This window comes from Adiantum capillus-veneris, chromosome 8, assembly GCF_014529385.1.
Source record: "Adiantum capillus-veneris isolate H3 chromosome 8, ASM1452938v2, whole genome shotgun sequence".
In the NCBI taxonomy this organism is placed as follows: domain Eukaryota; kingdom Viridiplantae; phylum Streptophyta; class Polypodiopsida; order Polypodiales; family Pteridaceae; genus Adiantum; species Adiantum capillus-veneris.
In genome coordinates this window covers 52,443,037-52,469,944 of record NC_140938.1, presented here as the reverse complement: position 1 = coordinate 52,469,944, position 26,908 = coordinate 52,443,037, and the positions used below count along the sequence as shown (strand labels likewise).

The window sequence follows — 26,908 nt, the reverse complement described above, 5'->3', positions numbered from 1 at the left end:
ATGATACCTTGTATGGCCTACAAAGCTTTGAACACCTTTATGATTGATGGGAGGAGGCAACCTCAATATAGCTACTATCTTCTCTGGGTCTGGCGTTAAGCCTTTGACAGATACCACATGGCCCATCAATGTACCTTCAGTGACCAAAAAGTGACATTTTTTCAGATTGAGCTTCAAACGTGCCTCCCTGTACCTGAGGAAGACGGCGGAGAGCTGGGCGAGATGTTCCTCTAGATTCTCCACTGCGGTCAAACATTGAGCACCCGAGAAGGTTAAAAGATCGTCCATGAAGATGGGAAGATGATCTGTAAGCAAAGGACAAAAGATGAGGTATAATGTGCGATTGAAAGAGGGTGGAGCATTTTTTTGCCCAAAAGACATTCTGGTGTAAATGAAAATGTAGTCACAAAAGTTGTTTTGATTTGATCACCCATGCCTAACTGATTGTAACCACTGAAGCCATCCATGAAACTGTACAGTACGTGCCCTGCCACATCTTCAAGCACACACGCTTAGTGAAGGGGGTGGGGAAACCATCTGGGATAGTGACCTTGTTCAACGCGCGATAGTCGTCACACACCCGGAGTTTATTTGATTGCTTTTTAGGTGCGATGACCATGGGTGATAGCCACTCAGAGTGCTCCACTGGCACAATGACCCCTACTTCTTGCATCTTTTCTAAATCTTTCTTGACAGCTTCGACATACTTAGGGTTGAGCTTGTAAGCCCGGCCTTTGACTGGCTTTAACCCCTTCAACAAGAGGGATAGTATGGACACCCAGTTTTGGTGGGATTCCTTCCAAAATACAGGATAAGCAGTTATGATTTAGGTTTTTTGCATTGGGTTTTTTATACTGTCCCTTGCAACATTATAAACAACTTGCTATTGTCGACTTAATTGTACTGTTTAAAAAAAGGGGAAAGAGCGAGTAGGATGACATTGGAATTGTACTTGGCTTTCCCTTGGCACTATGGAGATTATTTTGGGATTACTTCTGCTCACAGGTTACATATTTTACTCAAAATCTTAATGCTTAGATAATCTCTTGCTCTGTTGGGTGATTATAACAGGTTTTTCTTGTCTTAAGAATATTGAAAGCGATATTTTCTGTCTCTATTAATTATTGAAAAAAATTTGAATTTTCCCATTGACTTTGCTTTGAAATTTGAGATGTTTTTGCTTGCCTCATGAATAAAGATACCTAGCCCATGCTGTTTGTTGACACATGCCAAGTAATGGTCTAAAAATCCTACAGTCCTGCTCTTTGAATTTGTTACATGCCTATAATTAGACTGATGAGATTGATTCCTAATATTGGTTGAACTCTGGCCCTATTTTGTGTGAGAGGCCTTTTTTAAGAAAAGTTGTTAACTAATTTAAAGCTTGGACACAAAACAAGAAGCATTTGAATTTTTGTTGGTCTTTTTGACTTGAAAATGCTAATACTTTTTTGGTCTTCAATCCTGCTCACTTTACTTGAGAATTTATTCTATGCAATCTCTGTAGTAGTTGCATATCATAAAAACTTATGTAAAATTGGTGTTTTGCATAACATGCTACCTGAGGTGGGTATGGTGTTGTAACATGGGGAAGCTTGATGGCCTTGACTTGCTAACTGTGATTTGATATCTGGCTTGGATGATTGGCTTAGATCTGGTTTTATTAACCATATTGATACATACATATTCCACTATAGCTACTTCTTGGTGGTGATACTGCCATAAAATATATGTATAAACTTATACATATTTTGTCTTTGTTACTGATTTGGTTTTGATACTTAAATGTATGGTATTGGTCTAGTTTTTTGGTGCTTTACTACCTGAGTATGGTATGGTACTCAGGTACTGATTTGATATTTTGGCTTTTTTAAACCATATTCACTACATCTGGTTCTTGGTAGGTGGTGCTACCTTAAAATATATGTAAACTGTATATATACATACATATTTTGGTTTTTTATGGTTTTCTACCTAAGATTTGGCATAACCTATGATTCTAACTAGCATATGGTTACTAATCAGGTTTTGATGCTTTTAACACCTGAACATATTATGATGTTGTGATATAAGGGAGTTTGTTTATCTGCAAAAAAGCTGACCTTCTGCTTGTTGCTGTATACCGCATTATTATTTGGCTTCTGGTTCTTTTGACTGGCTCAATTCTTGGATCACAGGCTGTGCCCTGCAGTAATTCAAGTATGGTATTTTAGAAATTTGGTTCTTGACAGGTGTCTGTCGAGCTTGCTAAAGTAGAATTAGGTTGACCCTGATCTTGATCTCTCTTTTCATTGTTACTAGGATATAGCACTACTAAAATGTTCAACTTGGGATCCATACAACATAATTGTAGTAACAACAGAAAGCATTGCTAATAACTTTGAAGCTATAATTACATACTCAAGTTTTAATTATGGAAGATTTTTTGACAGGTTGGTACACTTCGATACTATAAAAGATTGTTTTAAAGGATATAACATTTGGTACTACTTTGAGAATGCAAATCTAAATGAGGATTAAGGAAGGTACTAGGGTTTTTTATAAAGGAATACTTGCAAAAGTATGTATACACTACTTTGAATTAGCAAATCCTTGCTTGGACATTATAGTTTTGGAAAAAAAGGTTGAAGTACGTAAGTATTTTTTTTAAATCTATATTTAAGGACAGTAGCCAATCTAATAATTTTTAAGTTGGGCATGGATAACAACTGATAGGTTCTTTGAAGCCTGCTGCCATACGTAGCCAAGTTTAATATATCTGTTGTCTTGACTATATGGATGCAGGTGAGAATTCTATCTTGGCTTAAAAAGGTTTAGCATGCTGCAGTCCTTGATAACACTTGATGATTCGATTGGGATGGTTATGATACATTTGTATAAACTCATTTAGAATGATACCTCATTCTTATTATGTTGTACAGTTATGAATCTAAGACTGAGTAGTTTCTGTACAAATCTTTGTCTAGACATCTTTAGCCAGTCGTCTTTTGAATGTCTTGTTCCTTGGTGTGTATTTATTAAATTTAAAACATCTACACACACATGAGCATACATCAACACAAAGTTTAGTGTACTGATTTTCTGTCATGACTCTCGAGATATAAGGCATACTCAGCCATAATGAATCCTAGCACTAAACTAAGCATTAAATTGGAAAGATTAGCACAAAATTGAGGTAGTTGATAGGGCATATGCACCATAAAAGATGGAAAGAATTAGCACAATGTCAATTGGTCGTAACTTGGATGTAAACTTCACAATGTGAAGTCTGCATGTCCGCTATACAACTTAAAAATATACCTAGATAATTGCAAGATAATCCCAGATTCACCCTTTAAAGAAAAGTGCAAGGTATGGACCCATGGTAGTCACCCACAAGACAATATAACCAACAATTCAATCATGCATAGTATTGACTAAATACCATAACATCCCCACTAATGTCGTTAGTGCTCAATAGTGGGTGTAGAACTAGGTACTAACATATGCTCCCAAACACACCACGCACGTGCACACTCTCTCTCTCTCTCTCTCTCTCTCTCTCTCTCTCTCTCACACACACACACACACACACACACACACACACACACACACACACACACACGAGCATACATCAACACAAAGTTCAACGTACTGAGTTTCTATCATGACTCCCAACATCAAGGGCAGACTCAGCCATAATGAATCCTAGCACTAAAACAAGCATTAAATCAAAAAGATTAGCACAAAATTGAGGTACGTGATCGGATATATGCACCACAAAAGATGGAAAGAATTAGCACAATATCAACTAGTCGTAACTCAGACAAACCTTCACATTGGGAAGTCTGCATGTCCGTTATACGACTAAAAAATTTACCTAGATGAATCCATGATAAGCCTAGATTCACCCTTAAAGGAAAGTGCAAGGTATAGACCCATGGTAGTGACCCACAAGACAATATAACCATCAGCCTCATCGTGCATAGTATTGACTAAATACCACGACATCCCCACTAACGTCGTCAGTGTCCAATGGGGGTGTAGAACTAGGTACGAACATATGCTCCCAAACACAACACACACACACACACACACACACACACACACACACACACACACACACACACACGAGCATACATCAACACAAAGTTCAGCGTGCTGAGTTTCTTCCATGACTCTAGAGATCAAGAGAAGACTCAACCATAACGAAGCCTAGCACTAAAATAAGCATTAAATAAAAAATATTAGCACAAAAATGAGGTATTTGATAGGGCATATGCACCACAAAAAATGGAAAGAATCAGCAAAACATCAAGTGATCATAATTCGGATGAAAACTTCACGATGTGAAGTGTGCATGTCCGCTATACGACTAAAAAATATACCTAGATGAATCCTCGATAAGCCCAGATTCACCCTTAAAGGAAAGTGCAAGGTAGTCACCCACAATACAATATAACCATCAACTCCATCATTCATAATATTGAATAAGTACCACGACATCCCCACTAACTTCGTCAGCGTCCAATAGTAGGTGTAGAACTAGGTACTAACATATGCTCCCAAACACCACACACACACACACACACACACACACACACATAAGCATACATCAACACGACAGACTCAACATAATGAAGCTTAGCACTAAAACAAGCATTAAATAGGAAATATTAACACAAGAATGAGGTAGTTGATGGGGCATATGCACCACAAAAGATGGAAAGAATTAGCACAATATCAACTGGTCGACTCGGACGAAAACTTCACAATGTGAAGTCTGCATGTTCGTTATACGACTAAAAAATATACCTAGATGAATCCAAGATAAACCCAAATTCACCCTTAAAGGAAACTGCAAGGCCTGGACCCATGGTAGTCACACATAAGACAATATAACCATCAACTCCATCATGCATAGTATTGACTAAATACCACGACCTCCCTACTAACGTCGTCAGTGCCCAGTAGTGGGTGTAGAACTAGGTACTAACATATGCTCCCAAACACAAGACACACACACGCACACACACACACACGCACACACACGCACGCACGCATGAGCATACATGAACACAAAGTTCAACGTAGTGAGTTCCTATGTAATGGAATTGGCGTATTTACTTGAGAGTAGTGAAAATTAGAGAGAGTACTTTTGTGAAATTACTTTGTGAGCATAGCGGGTGAACATAATTGAATGCAACAACATAAACATAGCATTTAGTTAACTTGGCATGCAAAATTCTTTTGCAAGAGAGAGAATTTAGAGAACATGACAGCAGTTGAGGACCGGATTTATGTGGAGCTGGTCCCTCGTGCAATAGGCATTTGTATTATAGTTTCTCCTATCAGAAGAGACTTGTTACAATAAAATCTTTGTGTTCCTTGTGACCTAAGTGAAGCAATGAATATGGAAAGCTTCATGCATCATGAGCATAACATAAACTTTGTGGAAAGCATTAACTATCCCAAGACCTCAAACACCTTCGAAGGTGGAGAGAGCTAGCAGGGAATGAGGGTAGGGAAGAGGAAGAAGAAACATTTCATAGAAGAAAGAACTAGTTCCTCACTTATCATCACTCTTCTTGCTAGCATACATAATAGCATAGTGATGAAGATGGAGAAGGTGGCAAGATTAAGCATTGAAGCATGGCTCTTGGTTGGATTTCTATTCCATAGCCAAGAGTGTTGGTGTAGGCTCTCAACCTCTCTACTTTCTTGGAGAAGGAGAGGGAGCTCCTACACTTTGCACTTCATACAATCGGTGTGTGTGTGTGTGTGTGTGGGAGAGTATACTCCTTAACAAGCCCCCTACTTGCTTTGGTCGACCCCCCTTTGTAGCTCATTCTTGAAGCTCATTGGACCCCTCGAGGCCTAACCAATCACAAGCAAGAGTCATACCAAGAAACAAGGGTAGCCTTGGGACAAGTGTCTCCCTTTCCTCTTTGAGAGAGAGGGCTTGATAAATGCTAAAATAATTAATTAAATCCACTATATTATCATTGGACCCTTTTGATGGCCAACCAATAGGCTTTAGGCACACCATGAGGGTAACCTAGCTAGGGGTTTGACAAGTGTCCTACTTGCCTCTTGGGCAACGGGTGCCCTTTGGGAGAGAGAGTGGTCAAGCAACCACCCCCCCCATTCTTGCATGGCTCGCCCCCTCCTTGTAGATATTTTCTTTGACTTTTGTGCCACTTGAAGCCCCTCAAACTTGGGCCTAGTTCTCACCACAAGCTTGGTCCTTAAGCCCCTCAAGATTAGGCCGGGTTCTCATCTCAAGTACAACCCTAGCATCTCAAGGATAACAAGCATCTCAATCATCAAGCACTTCAAGCATCTCAAGCATCTCAGTCATCAGGCATGACAAGCACCTCAAGCTTGGGCCGGGTTCCCACCTCAAGCACAACCCTAGCTTACCTAAGGTCAAAGTACTTTTAACACTAATTATTGGAGGTCTTCAATAAAGCTAACCCTAAGGTCTTTATGCTCCATTGATTAGCCTTACTCTTTGATAGACCATCTCTCATTTGGGCCCCTTTACCATTGGCCCCGTATTGATACAGATCTATAAGCACATCTATATCCTAACCCTTGTTCCCGTTTATTCTCCCACATTAAATGATTAGTTTAATATGAAAAAATCATTTGGCTTGGTTAGATATTAGATTTTATGACATTACCTCTCTCTTGAAATCATAGTCGTCCTCGACTATGAGATAGAAGAGATAAAGCCTTAGTAATTAGTCAATCTTGCCTAGCGGGTAGAGGATCCCTTTTTACCCTACGATATCTTTCCAAGATGGATGAATAATCCATTTGGTGCTTGGGAGACATAGTTGCCATAAGCATGTATGCTTTTTAGTCCATTTCATTTCCCAAAGTAGAGTGACAAATTCTACTTGGTGTTTGAGAGACGTCGTCATCACAAACATGATTTTAAGCATGCATACTATTTAAATGTGTGCACAATGAAAAAGAGAACTAGTCTTATAAGACAAGAACATTGGTCATTTAAAAGAAATTTGTACATTTGCTTACTCTAATGAAGTATTGTAAGCCACTGACAAGGTTCATACTATCCTTAAGCTGTATTCCTTGCATCCATGTATCATCTTCAAAAGGATAACTTTTGAACTTAATAAGATACTGTCGGATAATCTTACCATGTCGTAGTACCTTGTCTTCATGCCGAAGAATAGCTTCAGGTTGTAACACCTCTTCTTGGTCTTCAACTTCGGGAGGGTCTTAATTAATTGGTTCACTTGGTGGATCTCCTTTGTAGGGCTTGAGTAGGCTCACATGAAAAGCATTGTGTATGAGCCAATGGTTGGGCAACTTGAGTTGGTAAGCCGTCTCATTGATAGGCTTCAAGATTTGGAAAGGACCATAGTATCTTTTTGCTATCTTAGCATAGTACTTTTAATGGCCAGTGGGATTTTTGCCCGTCGTTTGCCTTAATCGAGCCTTAGGAAACTTAAGTAAGACCCAATTATTTTCTTTGAACGTTAAGGCTCTTCAGTGCTTGTCAACATTAGATTTTTGCCTTTGTTGAGAGATGGATATAGCCTCCTTAATCTTTTGAAAAGATTCTTGTAGGTAATGGCTATACTCATCGGCAGCGAAGATCTTCCCATGTACTTTGAGTAGCAAGGGACTTTTAGGTCTTCGCTCAATGATCTCAAAAGGTTCTTTTCTCGTAGAAGTATGTACAGTATTATTGTAGGCATACTCTACAAGAGGTAAGTACTTTTCCATATTCCCGTATTTCCATGGATAGACTTGGGTTATCCAAAGATGAAATCCATGGATATACTCTCCCATGGTGAATTTGGGATAGGCAATGGCTGGAGTAATCCAGGTTGCTTCCCTCTATCATACTTGGTCTTTTGGCATACTACACATTTTGAAACATACTCTTGTATGTCCACTTTCATGGTAGGCCAATAGAAATACGTCTCTACTCCTCAGAGAGTAGGTTGAATACCTCTATGCCCCGCATAGGGAGGAGCATGGGATTCATACATAACTTTCTCACAAAGGGAATGGGTAACACACAGCCTATTGCCGTGGAGAAGAAAACCATCCTGCAAGGTGAATGGTTCCTCTTTCTTTCCCAAATCAAGGGCTGAGATATGTCTCTAAAGTCAGGGTCAATAGCATACTCATCTATCATAGAAGCATCTCGATGCGATGGTCATCATCTCCTCGTTTTGGAGGTAAGTCCATAGTGATATCATTCATCACTGAACACATCTTGGAATCCTTTTAGAAAATTAGACAAGTCTAAGTCTTCTTGATTCCTACCATTTACATTTGATGAAACATTAGGATCTTTTGGAGACTCTTTGACAAAAATCATGCACGCAGAAACAAAGCTCTTCATTGATTTATCAAAAGCAGGAGGATTTACAAGTGGTATAGTATGACCTCAGTAGAATCTATATACATGTTATTTCCCCTGTAGGTGAAGTAGATTCTCCTTTCAGGGAACTTCATGTTGGTAGCCATGCGATCAAACCATGGTGCCCTAGGATAGAATCCTCATGTTGGAGAGGAGAGATGAAAATGTCTTCTTTGTCGATATAGCTTTGGACATGAAGCCTCAACTTTCCAATCAAGGGAGTAACGGAGGCTTGTTGTCCCTTGAAAGCTGTGTCAGCCGTTACAATATCTCCCATGTCGAAAGCTTGAATGCCCAACTTGGTGGCCAACTCCATTTGTATGAAGTTGTGAGTAGAGCTAGGGTCAAACAAGATGAAGGTATCATGCTCCCTTACCTTTCCCCAATCATAGGAGAGAGATGATCCTTTGCAATGAGCATCCTGTTTTGGAGCTTCAACGGTGGAAGCCCTAGGAGTCTCATTGTAAACATTTTTCTTGGGGCAAGAACAATAGCCATGTCCTTGCTCCCTACACTTAAAATAACTTTGGACCTTGCGAAAGGCTTCAAGCTCTTCAGGAGAGAGTTTTTTTTTGCCATTGTAAACTCCATTCTCCTTGGACCGATTGTTGTTGTTGTTGTTGGAAGTGCCTTGGGAAGAATTTTGGGCATTGGTTTTCCCCTTTGCATTACTTTTATCTTTGTTTTCCATGGGCTTGACATTCCGTCTAGCCCCTTGTTGGAAATTGATGCATGATGCAACCATGGTGTGATGGATTACTTCGGTGATAGAACCAGGCCGTTGAGAGTTGACGTATTTAGCCATCTCTGTAGGTAATCCCACACAAAATTGTTCCTTTTGCTTGACGAAGTCTATCTTTTGGAAGACAGTAGCTTTGAGATGTAAATCCCAAAACCTGTCTACATATTTGTGGATAGACTCATGAGAGAGAAGCTTCAAACTGCACCATTTGGTGAGCACTTTGTCCTTTGCTTCATGATGAAAACTCGTAGAGTTTTCCAAGTCTTTGGGGCTTTGCCATTGCCACGAAGGCTAGCCCACCATTGACGAGTCGATTTTTGGAAATGCATAGCTACATGGTGTAGCTTGGAGGACTCTGTGAAGCCCTCGTCTCCCGGAAGGTCGCATCAAATTTCTAGATGAAAGCCAATACTTTGTCAGTGGCACCAAAGGTGCCATCATAGGTGAGAAAAGAGATACTCTTTCCTCACTCTTTGAAATTCTTGAGCTTTTGTGACCTTCACCATGCAGGGTATGATTTACGATGTCCTCCCCTCTTCTATTCTCTAGGAGAATAGCCATAGCTTTCGTTGGAAGAGGAGGAAGGTGAAGAAGAAGGAGAAGAGGGAGACCTCTTTCTTGCCGTTTTCTTCCTTTGTTTCCTCTCTTCCCTTTTGGAATGACAAGGAGAAGGACTGCGTGTTGATCTTTTCTTCTTGGGAGGAGTTGGCAATCGTCTAGACTGTCATTTTTGTGGAGCCACATCTTCAGAGGAACTTAAAGGAGAAGGTGAAGAAGAAGGAGAAGAGGGAGACCTATTTTTTGCCCTTTTCTTCCTTTGTTTCCTCTCTTCCCTTTTGGAATGACAAGGAGAAGGAATGTGTGTTGATGTTTTCCTCTTGGGAGGAGTTGGCAATCGTCTAGACCGTCGTCTTCGTGGAGACACATCTTCAGAGGAACTTAAAGTTTCATTGCTTTCTTGCTCTTTGGATTCCCCCTCTTGTATGAGAGAGAGTCTTCTTTTGGGGGTCTCTTCAAGAGGTCTCCTAAGCTCTCTCTCCTCTTGGAGAGGAAGGGAAATCTCATAAGCACGAAGTGATTAACTTCGGTTTGCAAAGCAGGGTTGCCCATAGCTTGCTGCAACCTAGTAATGAGGTAATTGACAAACATGGGGGCGTCATCATTAGCACCTTCATGTGCAAAATCAAATCTATCAATGTTCATTCTACTCTCTTGGTTATTGTCAGCCATGTTAACAAAATTTTTGTACGTACTTAGTGTATGCTTTGGCAATTCAAAACCTTAGTTGCCAATCCTCTTAGCCTTTGAAAATTGGCTCTTAAGTATCTACACCCATGGCTCGAAGTGGTTAATTATAGAGAGTAGTGGAGTGGGTCTAATATTGCAAAATTGCCAAGGGCTAGCTCCTTTTGAACTTTTTATGGCTCAATAATGGTAAAGCCGTAGGTAGGTCTAAAAAGACCCCATTATTAAGTCCAAAGCTCTCGAGGTGTGCACAATATCCACATAGTGGGCTCAACAAGACCGATAATAGATCCCAGTCCCACTTACCCTAATATAATTAACAAAATTAATCATTTATAGGCTACTTAAGGACCTCTCTTCTTAAGAAAAAAAAGAGAAACCAAATACTCTAATACCAATGTAATTGGCCTATTTACTTGAGAGTAGCAAAAATTAGAGAGAGTACTTTTGTGAAATTACTTTGTGAGCATAGTGGGTGAACATAATTGAAGGTGGCAACATAAACATAACATTTAGTTAACTTGGAATGAACAATACTTTTGCAAGAGAGAGAATTTAGAGAACATGACAACAGCTCAGGACCGGATTTATGTGGAGCCGGTCCCCCCTCCAATAGGTATTTGTATTATAGTTCTCCCATCAAGGGAGACTTGTTACAATACAATATTTGTGTTCCTTGTGACCTAGGTGATGCAATGAAGATGGAAAGATTCATGCATCAGGAGCATAACATAAACTTTGTGGAAAGCATTAACTATCCCAAGACCTCAAACACCTTTGAAGGTGGAGAGAGCTAGCAGGGAATGAGGGTAGGGAAGAGGAAGAAGAAACATTTCATAGAAGAAAGAACTAGTTCCTCACTTATCATTAGTCTTGTTGCTAGCATACATAATAGCATAGTGATGAAAGATGGCAAGCTTAAGCATTGAAGCATGGCTCTTGGTTGGATTTGTATTCCATAGCCAAGAGTGTTGATGTAGGCTCTCAACCTCTCTACTTTCTTGGAGAAGGAGAGGGAGCTCTTGCACTTTAGACTTCACACAATCGGTATGTGTGTGTGTGTGTGTGTGTGTGGGAGAGTATACCCCTTAAGTAGGCCCCCTACTTGCTTTGGTTGACCCCCCCTTGTAGCTCATGCTTGAAGCTCATTGGACCCCTCCAGGTGTAACCAATCACAAGCAAGAGTCATACCAAGCAACAAGGGTAGCCTTGGGACAAGTGTCCCCCTTTCCCCTTTGAGAGAGAGGGCTTGATGAATGTTTAAATAATTAATTAAATCCACTAAATTATCATTGGACCCCTTGGAAGGCCAACCAATTTAGGCACACCATGAGGGTAACCTGTCTAGGGGCTTGACAAGTGTCCTACTTGCCTCTTGGGCAACGGGTGCCCTTTGGGAGAGACAGTGGTCAAGCAACCACCCCCCCTTCTTGCATGGCTTTCCCCCTCCTTGTAGGGATATTATTTGACTTTTGTGCCACCTCAAGCCCCTCAAACTTGGGCCTGGTTCTCACCATAATCTTGGTCCTTTAGCCCCTCAAGCTTGAGCTGGGTTCTCACCTCAAGTATAGCCCTAGCATCTCAAGCATGACAAGCACCTCAAGCATCTCAATCATCAAGCACTTCAAGCATCTCAAGCATCTCAGTCATCAAGCATGACAAGCACCTCAAGCTTGGGCTGGGTTCCCACCTCAAGCACAACCCTAGCTTACCTAAGGTCAAAGGACTTTTAACACTAACTATTGGAGGTCTTCAATGAAGATAACCCTAAGGTCTTTATGCTCCATTGGTTAGCCTTAATCTTTGATAGACCATCTCTCATTTGGGCCCCTTTACTATTGTCCCTGTGTTTGAATAGAGTTATAAGCAAAATCCTATCCTTGTTTTCGTTTATTCTCCCACATTCAATGATCACTTTAATATGAGAAAATCATTTGGGTTGGTTAGATAGTAGATTTTATCACATTCTGTCATGACTTCGGAGATCAAGGGTAGACTCAGCCATAATGAGTCCTAGCTTTAAAACAATTATTACATCGAAAAGATTAGCACAAAAATGAGGTAGTCGATAGGGCATACACACCACAAAAGATAGAAAGAACTAGCACAATATCAGCTGGTCGGAACTTGGAAAACTTCACAATGTGATGTTTGCATGTCTGCTATACAACTAAAAAATATAACTAGATGAATCCAGGATAAGCCCAAATTCACCCTTAAAGAAAAGTGCAAGGTATAGACCCATGTTAGTCACCCACAAGACAATATAACCATCAGCTCCATCACGCATAGTATAGACTAAATACCATGACATCCCTACTAATGTCGTCAATGCCCAATGGTGGGTATCGAACTACGTACTAACATATGCTCCCAAACACAATGCACACGCACACGCACACACATACACATGCATACATTAACACAAATTTCAGCGTACCGAGTTTCTATCATGACTCTAGATATCAAGGGCATACTCAACCATAATGAATCCTAGCATTAAAACAAGCATTGAATCAAAAAGATTATCACAAAAAGGAGGTATTTGATAGGGCATATGCACCACAAAAGATGGAAAGAATAAGCACAATATCAACTGGTTGTAACTCGGATGAAAACTTCACAATGTGAAGTCTGCATGTTCGCAATACGACTAAAAAATATACCTAGATTAATCCAAGATAAGCCGAGATTCACCCTTAAAGGAAAGCGCAAGGTATAGACCTATGGTAGTCACCCACAAGAAAATATAACCATCAGCTGTATCATGCCTAGTATAGACTAAATACCACGACATCCTAACGTCATCAGTGCCCAATTGTGGGTGTAGAACTAGGTACTAACATATGCTCCCAAACACACTAGACACAGACACACACACCTAAGTACTTTTATAGCTAGTATTTAAACCCAGTACAGAAACCGACTCTTTACCAGGTTGGGATTATGATATTTTTACCCCCTCAACCCCTCAAATATATATTAAAAATCCCCCCCCCCCCTGCGTTCTTTTGTGGGAGTGGCCCCGTACAGCATAACTTTGTTAAGCCTCTCAAAGGCGCATAGAATATGGGACAATACCCCATAATAATGGTAACTGGCGGGCAATTTTGGGTATTGAGTTAAATGGCCTTGTGCATTTCAAGTTGTTCACGCCTTTCACTTACAGTATCTACCTCACCACCTTACTATCATATGAGCCCTGTGCACCCGCATGTTGCCTGATGATGTTCTTTCTCTCTTCTCTCCCACTCAGTCGCCCTATGGGGCCATGGCGGTTGTCGCTTGTAGCCAGACACTGTGAAAACTAAGCAAAATTCAAAAACACAGGTCTGCATTATCATCAAAGCACTGAGGATGGCCCTGAGCCCCTCACTTACTCTCTTTTGTGTGGTGTTTGTGTTGGTATAAAGAGAGATTGAGGGATTTTTTTGGAAGCTTGACTATGCATGATGGAGCTGATGGTTATATTGTCTTGTGGGTGACTACCATGGGTCTATACCTTGCACTTTCCTTCAAGGGTGAATTGTGGCTTATCTTGGATTCATCTAGGTATATTTTTTTAGTCGTATAGTGGATATGCAAACTTCACATTGTGAAGTTTTCATCCGAGTTACGACCAATTGACATTGTGCTAATTTTTTCCATCTTTTGTGGTGCGTAAGCCCTATCAACTACCTCATTTTTGTGCTAATCTTTTTGATTAAATGCTTGTTTTAGTGCTAAGCTTCATTATGGCTAAGTCTTCCCTTGATCTCTGGAGTCATGACAAAAATCTTAGTACATTGAACTTTGTGTTGATGTATGCTCATGTGTGTGTGTGTGTGGTGTGTGTGTTGTGTTTGGGAGCATATGTTAGTACCTAGTTCTACACCCACCATTGGGCATTCATGACGTTAGTGGGGATGTCATGGTATTTAGTCTATAATATGCATGATGGAGCTGATGGTTATATTGTCTTGTGGGTTACAACCATGGGTCTATATCTTGGACTTTTCTTTAAGGGTGAATCTAGGCTTATCCTCGATTCATTTAGGTATATTTTTTAGTTGTATAGCGGACATGAAAACTTCACATTGTGAAGTTTTTGTCCGAGTTACGACCAATTGATATTGTGCTAATTCTTTCTATCTTTTGTGGTGCGTATGCCCTATCAACTACCTCATTTTTGTGCTAATCTTTCCAATTTAATGCTTGTCTTAGTGCTAGGCTTCATTTTTGCTGAGTCTGCTCTTGATCTCCAGAATCATGACAATAACTCAGGACGCTGAACTTTATGTTGGTGTATGCTCATGTGTGTGTGTGTGTGTGTGTGTGTGCACGCGTGGTGTGTGTGTTGTGCTTGGGAACATATGTTAGTACCTAATTCTACATCCACTATTGGGCACTGCCGACGTTAGTAGGGATATCCTGGTATTTTAGTCTATACTATGCATGATGGAGCTGTTGGTTATATTATCATGTGGGTGACTACCATTCGTCTATACCTTGCACTTTCCTTTAAGGGTGAATCTGGGTTTATTGTGGATTCATCTAGGTAAATTTTATAGTCATATAGCGAACATCCATACTTAACATTGTCAAGATTTCGTCCAAGTTATGACCAGTTGATATTGTGCTAATTCTTTCTATCTTTTGTGGTGCATATGCCCAATCAACTACCTTATTTTTGTGCTTATATTTTTGATATAATGCTTGTTTTAGTGCTAGGATTCATTATGGTTGAGTCCGCCCTTGATCTTGGGAGTCATGACAAAAACTCAGTACGTTGAACTCTATGTTGATGTATGCTTGTGTGTGTGTGTGTGTGTGTGTGTGTGGTGTATGTGTTGTGTTGTGTTTGGGAACATATGTTAGTACCTAGTTCTACACCCACTATTGGGCACTGACGTTAGTGAGGACGTTGTGGTATTAGTCCATACTATGCATGATGGAGTTGGTGGTTATATTGTATTGTGGGTGACTACCATGGGTCTATATCTTGCACTTTTCTTTAAGGGTGAATTGGGCTTATCGTGGATTCATGTAGGTATAATTTTTAGTCATATAGCACACATGGAGACTTCACATTCTAATGTTTTCATTTGAGCTACGACCAGTTTGTATTGTGCTACGTATGCCCTATGAACTACTTAATTTTTGTGCTAATATTTTTTATTTAATTCTCATTTTAGTGCTAGGCTTCATTATGATTGAGTCTGCCCTTGATCTCCTGAGTCATGACAGAACCTCAGTATGTTGAACTTATGTTGATGTATTCTCATGTGTGTGTGTGTGTGTGTGTGTGTGTGTGTTGTGTTTGGGAGCATATGTTAGTACCTAAACACCTCTAACTAAAGCTGAAGTCTACAGCATATCCTTCTGCTACATCATCCCTCTTTCTTTCCTCAATAGGTTTCTTTCTCCTTCTCCAATAAGCTCTCTAGAGAGGATCTACTTCCCTCTCAAGCTTTGCAACATTATCTTCCACATTAAGCTAACAAGCAGGTGGAGCAGTATAGCAGTAATTCACATACCCTTCACCTTTGTGTACCATCAAGATTCTTGCTCTTTATACAGCTGAGAACATGGATGTGCAATGTCTAGTCATAAGTGTTTGTGTGCAGGTTGTGCCACTATTTTCCATGGCATCATAAGGTACTCCACAACCTAGGAGTGTCATTGAGTCCATTTCATGCAGCAATGTACAAGACGACAATCGATATTGGGTGACGATGGAGTTAAAACAAATGATGTGGGTGACAATACAACCCATCTCAAGAGGTGGACACAAAGTCGCAAGGAGACACATGGCTTCTCAAGCACACCATTAGAAGGGAAGAATCATGGAGTTCAAGCAAACACAAGACAACAAGAGGCTTGCGAAGGTGCAACATGCGTATGTTGCTTCACAACTGAAGCTAGAGACAGCAGTGGCTCCATCGAGGTTTCCTGCAAATTGTAATTTTTACTCCTCTTGCAAGTTTTTCAGTTATCTATTTAGTATTTGCTTTTGATGATTGTAAGATTTCCATTGCTTTTTGTTCATGTTTATAGATGTTTTTTCATTCGGTTTTGTAGAGTGGGAGCCAATAGAGTCCTTCATAGGAACTTTTGAAGCCATCCACACTGAGCTTGGCAAGTTGGTCTATGCTGGTTGTGAGTCCTCTGAGATTTCCTCACGAGACATTTTTTTTAATGATCATACTTATGTCACACCTAGGCAAAATGGATATGGTAATCTATCTCTGGTTCACTCGCCAACCTTGGAGAGTTTGAAATGGCCTAAGCCAGACAGTGCCTTGATCGCAACAACCAAAAGGAGAATCGAGGTAGATGTGCAAGCAACAATGAAGTGCACCTATGGTTCCCATAAAGCCACGGTAACATGGTTTATGTCTCTTCATGTGTTTGTGTTTATATTTTGACTTCAGAGTGTTCACATTGTTGGTGTTCACAGAACACCAACAATGTGGACTTGAAAAGGGGGAAGTGCAATCAACGGGTTTCTTGCAGCTAGATGGGAAACTAAGGTGGTCAACCACCAGGGAGATAAACTCAAGTGCTTTGTAGTTGCTGACAAGGTGGAGTTCAGATACCATATTGCAAAGCAAAGCTTGTTGATGGTCTTTCCCTATAGAAGATGGAAGCTGACGATGGGAGAATGGGAGGCACTAGACTCTAAGGTTGCTGCTAGAGAATCAGTTGACTTGCAAATACATCTCCACGACGATGCAGTGCGCCACATTATAGTGAACAATGACTGGCACCTTAGTCACCTTCGCGAGTATCTTAATCTTGGATATACATTGCCCAAGCAATATCTCTCTGTAATCAATGAAAAGATTGTTTGCTCCAAGAAAGAGGAGCTTTTTGTGTGAGAACGTTCCGTTTCCGCGATATTTTTTTGTAAAAGCTTGTAAACTGACATGGATTTTGTCCACATTAATACATACGGTGTTTTGAATTTCATTTCTGCGCATACTTGTTTATTCTCAGCTTGTTCAAGTTTTTGATTGAAACATGCAATTTATTTGTTGTGAAGCACAAATGTTTTCAATGTTGGTGTCTTTCAATGCTTTGTCGCGTGATTTTGTTTAAAATTCGAGTTTTAAGTTATTTTGACATTAATTTAAGTGCCTTTAAAAAGTGACTTTGGTATATAAGTGACTTTCTAGTTTTTAAACTTCATTTCTCACATTCACAAAACTCTAGCTCTAAGCTCTCTTCACATCTTCTTTGCAAACGAATCTAAACGTCTACTGATGCACTTCTCACATAATTAGAAAAGGTGAGATTTGCAGATCGAGCACATGAACTACTTAGTGTGTTCGAAGGGACAATTGACATGCAGGCCACTGCCAGCCTTCATGCAGAGGCATTCAAAAGCTTTCTTGACTACATGACGTAGCACATGGAGGAATATGCCATGTAATCTTTGAGGGATCCGGCATGGCATGGTTGCCAGTGGATTTCTTGAAGCATCTCTATGCGACTGACAAAAAAATTTGGTTTTGCTTGTTGAGGTTTATAAAGGCCTCACGGGACGGGACTCAAGATAGAGGATGAGGATGATCTCATGGATTTGGGCATGGGGTGCATAGACACCCAATTTATTTCATGGGACATGGTTCTCGAATTACTTGTGCTTGAGGGCATGGACAAGGGAAAATCAAAGGAAAAAAAGTTCAACCAAAGATCTTCTGTGATCATTGTGGAAGAATCAATGAAGTTATCAAAGAGATAGATGAGCAGGCCGAAGCACCTATGGCACTCAAACTCTTGCAAGATCCCAGCGCCATCGAGGAGGAAGATCAAATGATAGAGGGAGATGAGGTGCTGGAAGAGGTCCCGGACCTCCAAATTCTCACTTTGCATCCAGTGGTGGTGGATGATCGTCAATTTCTGTTCCTTGACGACATTGCCAAAATGTTAGGACTCAGAGAAGATGAGTCGCTTGCAGTGCTTGCTATCTATGCGGGCATGAAGGATCCCAATGGAAAGGAAGAGAAAGTCAATTCTCAAATTGATTTCATAGACCAAGATCTTACAGCAAGCCTCTCTTTCCTCCCCAGTGAAAACGAACAACAGTTGGTGCAAACAGTAGCAAGTACACTAGTGGAAATAAAATCATGTACCTCTTTCTATGAAATCGTACCGGAGAGCGCATTTCATCCACACAAACCACTGATTGTGATTGGTACAGATGATCGATCTAACATCGATCTTACAAAGAAAAATCTTGAAGAGAAGGATGAAGAAACTGAGGTAAATAAATCTTAATCTAGTAGAATTTCTAGAATTTCTTACTACAAGTGTTAATATCAATAAAAATGCTTTGCAAACGGCTTATGATGTTGATAAGTTCGCAATGAGTATTGGAGGTTCGCGCAACGTCTCCACGGATAGGGATAGCTCTCTTTGGCACTACCTGAGCCATCTGGGGCCATCGATTCTTAGAGTTGCTCACACAAAGTTCTCCAAGAATGGTTTTGCGGAACTGCTAAAGTGTAAAGCATTAAGTGGAATATTCGTTGAAGATTCTCTCATCTTAAATGCTCACAAATGTATATTGGTGGACCGAGAGGCAGCATTTTATGCCTTTATAGGCAAACACCCATGCTCGGCCCTCTCCCACTGTGCCTTGAGCCTAGGTCAAGGGTTGACAGACCCAGAGGAAATTGTAAAATCCCTTGGCGTCAAGTCAACCATTTGCCCAATACCCAAAGATGTAATTTGTAGAAAAACCAATAGACCATGATGTAATATCCTAATCAATAAAGAACAAATATTTTTGGCAATGATTTTTGTCACCATTCAGTACTTGTTTTTTTATTCATATTGTTTAATAATTTCCATTTTCGCCCGCCGAGACACACACGTGCACAAAACCTCAAACATGCAGCCACACTGGGTGGCCGAGGGAGCGTCTCGGAGATAATTTTGTGAAACGAGGGGACGGGGGTGCGCCACGACGTGCAAAGAGCAATTATGTCTGACAGAATTGCTCCTTGCACGCTGTGGGACACAGGGACTTTTTTTGCCCCGTCCGACCCCGCTCGGCGCCACCGATGCGTCACATGCCTTCTTGACTCCATACGCCTCCCCCGTCGCCTCATTTTGCAAAATTATCACCGAGGCGCTCCCCCCCGGCTGCCCGGTGGCTGCATGTTCGAGGTTCTATGCACGTGTGTGCTTCGACAGGCAAAAATCGAGCCATGGTGGTGAACTTAAATTTAACATATCCAACAATTCAAATACTTATAAAAAACAATGTACGAATTAAAATTAAACAATTGCACGGAATGGTAGAAATTCGCCATTTGATAGTATAGAAAAATATTACAAATCTCATGAAGAGAGAGTACATGGGATAAACTACATTTTATGAAGGCATCCTTCATTTTTTAAATTTATTGCTAAGGCTAAATCCATATTTTTTAATATTACACGCTCTGCATGCGCCATACAGGAGACGCCATCTTAAAAAGTTGTACCAAAATGTCTTTGGCGACATCCTGTATAGGGTCAGTAAAGCTGCGCGTTGTATTCTTGTAACGGAGTCACTATATTCATTGATCATCTCTCTCACCATCCGAGAGAAATCCGCTTTGGGTACAATTGGCTCAGTGCACTTTTGATATTTCCTGATCTCACGCAGAGCCATTGTGCGCCTGGCCTCCATCTCCGCTTTTTATTGTGTAGTTGGTGGTGGTGGAGGAACCGCCTGCCTAGCCCATTGAGGAGGATCATCTTTGTATTTTTTCCTCCTCTCCTCTTGGGTTTGCTGCTCTTCTGATGTCACCTTGTCCCTTTTTCGTTTTTCACATTGCTTGGCTCTCTGAGGGATTTTTGAAGGCTTTGAGCTCCCAGCCTTTGTTTGTTGGGTGGCTTGAGCTCTATCTTGTGCCGCCTTCATCTCTGCCTCTGCTCGTGCTTGTAAGTTGGCCAAATGATCTCTCTAGGTCTCAGCTCTCTTCCTTTCCTCTTGCTCTCTCTGTCTTCTGTGCCCTTCTTGTACTCTAAGGGTTTCCTTCTCAGCTACCTCTTTCTTTTCCCTCTCCCTTTGTCTTTTTCTCCTCTTGGCCTCTTTTGCTGTAGATATCGGGTCGCCTGGTATTACCTTGATTACTCTTTCTTTGATTCGTGGGGGAAAATTTCACGGCGTAGTATGTGGGGTGGCATGAGCACCAGTGGTTGTGGCAGGAGGCGATTGTAGTGGATTTTCAAGCAGACCTCGATATTCCTCTTCTGTTTCTCTAGTTTCTTGCGTTGCTCTGTGAAGCGGTGAAATCGGTGGGGGGTCTGGAAGAGATGTGTGAGTGGAATGGGTTATATCACTGAGACCTTCAAATATGTGTCGCATGTTGATTAGATCATCTGGATTTGATGGTTGGGGAGGCATTTGGGTGTTTGGAGCGGACTGGGGCACTAGGTTATCCACTTGTGGTTGGGGATGTAGATTTGAAGATGTAGATTCTACATGGGGTTCGGCTGCGGATTTTCTACGGCGTGAGTGGTTGTGGTGGTATTGTTGTGCATAGTACCAGTCTGCTCGTGTGAATCGTCCATGTGGTGCAAGATGTGAGTGCATATGCGTTTGTGCTTGAGTGGATCTTTTAGAATGTGCAAACAAGAAATGAACTTCAAGTTGTGAGTTTTGAATTATAAAATACTAATTTTTAAAAAAAAACTTAAAAACTCAATAATACCATTAAAAATCCAAAAAAACTCTAAAATTGTTGAAATTTTACATGAAACCATTGATTTGGGCGTCAACAAATCATGTGGCATTATAATGTATGCTTAATATGGGAATGGTTAGTGTCAGAAATTTATTGGTTTTCCACCCAACATCTGCCATTTCATCGCCTTGTCACCAACCATCATCAAAATCAATCTTTTGCACTAGAAGCATGATATAATTGCAATTGCCTCACGCTAACCACTTTCTCTATTCTGCAGTTCAAGCTTCTTTGCACTCTAGCCTTCTTCCTTTCTCTTCTCCCTAAAACTCTATAGAACCAATTGAACATTTCGTGCAGGGCATTGCTCTTTTTCCTCCCACCTCCATGCCTTGTATAGATTTAAAATACACTGCTTTTGATTGATAGTGTGAGCGCTCCATTCCTTGGCTACTCCAAATGCCCAATGAGCCGAATGTGTTGAGAAAAAATGAGCTATGAGCAAAAAAGTATTGCAAAAATATAAGCCTTTAGTTCAAACACTGATGTTTTTTTACTACAAAGACAAAGTGTTCAACCCACCATGTAATGTATTATGTGTGTCTCCCCCCAGGCGTCCACCATTTGCGCTGTGAAACTATTGATTACATATTTTAAAGTGGATATATCAGTAGAAGTTAGATTTGCCTTTTCAAGCAAACAAAAATATCATCTACAGACTGCCACACACGAGCACGCTTAATTCCTAGGGCTGCTTTGTTACCTATGTAGGTGGTAATGTCACACACCTTTTTCCACAATTGAAAATCATTGGGACTTTGGGAGTTAGAACAGTCTGAAAGCATATGCCTAGCTTTACTACCACCCATACATATTTTATTAGGATGATCCTGTGTACTGCCAAATGCCTTCCTATCCTTTGATAGCTCTACTGTACCGCCATGCAGGCCAACGCTTGATAGAATAGATTCAAGTTCTCTGATACACTCTTCCCTTTTTTCTGCAGGCTCCATATTCCAAGCATAATTAATATAGAGCATAATCAACTTGTCAAGAATTCATAGACGGGCATGAAGAGTGCACATATGCTCATTTATCAGAGGAATCGGTAGAATAGGATCCCAATTTGGATCGTCCATGTCTCGAGTAGGGGGTACACTCTGGTTACAACTGAGGATACCTTGAAACCGTTGTTGGAATGCTTTATCCACTATTTGGGTAGTAGTCACACCTTTTGCAGAATTGATTGCAGCTTTGTCACCCTTACCCTTACCCTTACCTTTTGCAGAATTGGCTGTAGCTTTGCCACCCTTACCCTTACCCTTGCCCTCAGTTCCTAATGAGACTTTACTGTGGCAGCAATAAATGCATGGAAAGAGGGTCATTGCATCTTGCTTGCATCCTAACATACATTTGAGAGTTTTCAATGTCCTGCCAAATGCCACTCCACTTGGAACGTACCCAAACCTGAAACCTGCAATCGTTGTCTTTCTTGTTGTTGTCGAATGACGTCAACGATTGGGGTGTGATTATAATACCATTTGAGAGACTCGTGTGTCTCATGTGGGAAATAAAAAGCTGCCAGCCACCAAATATTCTTCCCGGACTGAACACCTAAACAGGTGTTTCACTTCTCGGTGGCATTTAGCTCAACATCAATGCCCACCAAGGCTCTGTTCATAAGCATAACGCTTACCCTTTCGAGCCGTTGAACTTTGGCAATCTGGCACTCATCAAGCTTCATCACAAATATAACTTTGCCATCACACTCTTCTTGTGTCAACCCATAAAATTTGATCATTGACTCTTGGAGATTCAACAAGTCAACATAGACATTATTGAACTAGTTGTAACGAAAATATTTGCTTTCTTCTAATGGCAAGACATCCTGCACATATTGAAATCCACCCAACAAGCTTGCAACATCATTATTGATGCACTTTTTTGCGACGCTAACACTATAAGGCGTTGGCAACAACCTAAACAAACCTTTTGCTCTATGACCTAGTGTGACAAGTCTATACAAAGCTTTGTAGGCCTTGAAACTTATTCCTGTGCTGTGACACACCTCCATCATCTCTTGAGGTGAAATAATGCTCTTTAGCTCACTGAAATACTTATGGCGCAAAACTTTAGGAATGCCAGCATTGGATGGATCATCCAATAGCTCCACCAACTCCTTTGGTTCGATGATATGCTACAGTAGAGTATGTCCGATCGTTTCAGCATTGGAATCGATTCCCATCATCGTCCAAGCCAAGTTCCTACATATTGAAATAATATTACAACAAACTACAAAAAATGTATTAAATTAGAAGCTTGCATTTGTATTCCTACCGAGTTTGACGGATACGTTTCTTTCGAGCTCCACCGCTTGAAGATAGCATAGACATCGCATGTCGCTTGCGCTTGCGAATGTGATAGCCCAATGGAATGTGTGAGATGATCAATTCACCGATGCATATTACGTACACCGTGTTGTAGCTGAAGATAATTGTCTAGACGATGCTCTTGCTCCATTTTTTGATGCTCTATCTTTTTAATAAGCTTTGACATCTCGTCATTTAGTTGCTTCGTCTTCTCGTTGGCTTCCTCTCTGACTTGCTGAATGTCTTTCACATACTTGTCTTACAATGATGAATAGGAAGCACATAGATGTTTTTTTGCTTACCTTTCATTGAAAAAAGTTGAATGTAATCTCCAGCAGTAGCCAAACATTCCATCTCTCCCATCTCCAATAAAATGCAGTAGCTCAGTGACATCACAGAAAGGCGATGATGCATTGGTCATTGGATCGCCAGGGTAAATATGGCCACCCACCCATAAGTTGATTGCCTTGCATCCATGGTTCCGTAGCTGGTCTCCAACATTGGGATTAGATGTTCCAAGTCGCACAGTTGCATACTCCTTCTCTAAATCAGCATTTAATCGATATCGTTTTGATTTGTTAGTAATGTTTTGCAATGGGTAACGGCTTGAATGACATTTTTGTTAGTTAATCAAGAAAATTAGTGAGACAATAAAGGAAGAGAGAGTGGGAGAGATGACAGCCTGCAACCTTGGAATATCTGTACTTTTTTAGAAAGAGGCAGCCAAGAATGTTCCTTAATGATTGGAAGAGGAAATGACATGAGAGAAAAGGGGGGAAAGAAAGAGAGAGAGTTGGCTCACGTTTTAGAGAGAGAATGCAATGAGAGAATGTGAAAAATTTGCTTTTCTAGTCAAGGGGCTAAAAAGTGCCTCCTTTAATGAGTTCTAAGTGAGAGAGTGGTTTATATGTTAGAGAGAGAAGAGGGATGGGAAAAGGACATTTAAAATTTCATTTATCCCCCTCTCTTTTGGGTTACTAAATAAACTATTTTCAAATTCAAAATATGGAAATGGCTTTTTTAAAAATCTCAACATAGGCCTTTTTGCCCTCTCTTTTAGGCTTGGTCAAACTTGGCTTAAGCTTTAAGCATTCCCTTAAACTGCCAAATAAAGAGGCCCTCCTATATCCCATTCACTTCTTAATGTAAGTAACACAATTTTTGGCTTTTCTAGCCAGGAAGGGTCTATTGGAATTAGGGTTGCAGAGAAACGCACACAGCTTGGAGAAGACGAAGGAAGCTAAAGGCACACAATAGAGAGTATGTTACTTAGTGTGCAATGGAAAGATAGATAGCCCTAGAGTGATGGGTGTATATACAAAGCACAGGGGGAAAAGCCTCCTAAAGATGGAAAAAAGGCCCCCATCACTACCACATGTATATGGTAACAAATCCCCTCTGGAGTGATGCGGTGAACAAGAGATGGCACATGAGTAAAGGGAAGTGCCATGCCCTGAGGACATGGTCAGTCCACAAAGGGGAGTAAGCCCAAAGCTTTGCGGAAAGCTTCGATTTTCTCAGGAGACAATGCCTTTGTGAAAAGATCTACAAGGTTGACTTGTGCTGGCACATAAGCCAAGCTGAACTCTCCTGCTGAGAGCCTCTCCCTGACATAGTGTAATGCACCTCAATGTGCTTTGTGCGAGCATGAAAAACTGAGTTCCTTTCAACTGCCAATGCGCTCTGACTGTCAGTGTAAATAGTATTGTCGGTGTCTTGTCCAACACCCAAATCAGCCATAAGGCGTCTGAGCCATACACACTCAACCATAGTAGTTAAGACTGCCCTATACTCAGCCTCACAACTCCAAGTGGCCACAGTAGGTTGCTTCTTGCTCAACCATGATATACATGAACTGCCAAGCGTGAAACAAAAACCACTTGTGGACACTCGTGTGCCAAAACAACCAGCCCAGTCTAAGTCCGAAAAAGCATGGAAGTCTGGTGGCAATGATTCCCCCTTGGGAGAAAACAAGCCAAGATGTAAAGTGCCACTAAGGTAGTGGAAAATCCTCTTGACAGCCTGCCAATGCTTAGACCCTGGGCTATGCATAAATCTGCTGACCTGTGAGACTGCAAACTGAATATCCGGCCTCGTGTTGCATACATAAATGAGGCATCCAACAACATTTTGGTAAAGAGTGACATCTTCAAGATCACTAGCATCATCAAGACTCAATTTTAAACCTGTTTCCATGGGAGTGGCAATAGGTTTGCAATCCTCAAGTCCAAACTTACATAGCAATATCTCTATGTAACTTTTCTGACACAAGGCAATACCACCATCACACTGCTTAAACTATATGCCCAAGTAATGATGCAACAGTCGAAAATCTTTCATCTTGAAAGTAGCATTCAAATCAGCCTTAAATTCATCAATATGTCTCTCATTTGGTCCAGTGATAAGCAAATCATCTACCCAAAGAACCACAATGAGAAGTACATCACGCTAACACTTTACATACAACGTGCTTCCTGTTGGACTGTTACAAAAGCCTCGTTTGACCAAATGAGTGTCAACTTTCTCATACCAAGCACGATGAGATTTTTTCAACCCATACAAAGCCTCCTTAGATTTGCACACTTTGTCCTCTTGTCCTTTCTTAACAAAATCGCGAGGCTGCGTTACATAAACTTCCTCAAATATGTCACCATTCAAGAAAGCAGTAACAATGTCTGATTGATGTACATCTCAACCAAAATGAGCTGCCAATGCACATAGAAAACACACAGTAGTCATACGACAAGTGGGAGCAAAAGTCTGTTCATAATCTATGCCTTTTTGCTGTGCATAACCCTTTGCAACAAGTCGAGCCTTATGGCGATTGATCTCACCATCCGGCTTGCGTTTCAACTTGTAAACCCACTTTGTACCAATGGCCTTTTTGCTAGGAGGCAAATCACATAAAGTCCATGTGTCATTTTCTATAAGTGCATCATATTCTGATTGCATGGTACCCATCCAATTTTTTGAATTCTATGCTTCATCAAAAGATAGAGGTTCCTCAACATCATGTAAGCTAGACACAACCAAAGCATAACAATCTCACACATAAGATGCATGGCCAGAACCATAACGAGTACGACTAGACAAAGGTGCATCCAATTTACTGTCACACAATGTATGCACCAACCATTTTGGCATATCTCTAGCCTGCTCATTTTCAGCCCTTTCCTCATCAAGTGCATCATGTACTGTAACATTTTCAGAAACCCCCATAGGCTATACATTTGCCTCATTGGAATTTACATTCGAACTTCCACCATTGAAAAGAAGCAACAAAGTGTCATAAATGTCATGTGAGCTTACATTACCGTCTCTAGTACATGACAACAAGGGCTGAACAGAATCTTCCACAAACAATATATCCCGTGAAACCAAAATACGCTTTGTTTGCGGATGATACAATTTGTAACCTTTGCTTTCATCACTATAACCAACAAAATAACATTTGACAGTCTCATCATCCAATTTTCTGCGTTGTGTTTGTGGCAGCAAAGCA

General features: G+C 40.8%; 1 long non-coding RNA gene across 6 annotated transcripts in view; it reads left to right on the top strand.

Annotated features, from left to right (window-relative positions):
- The window catches only part of LOC147452139 (uncharacterized), a 69,431-nt gene extending 66,452 nt beyond the window's left edge, over positions 1-2,979 (top strand). For all 6 annotated transcript variants that reach the window (XR_015188868.1, XR_015188867.1, XR_015188866.1 and 3 more), the window contains one exon: positions 2,785-2,979. This is a non-coding gene — a long non-coding RNA (uncharacterized LOC147452139). The remainder of the gene's footprint in view (positions 1-2,784) is intronic.
- Positions 2,980-26,908: the final 23,929 nt, after the last annotated feature.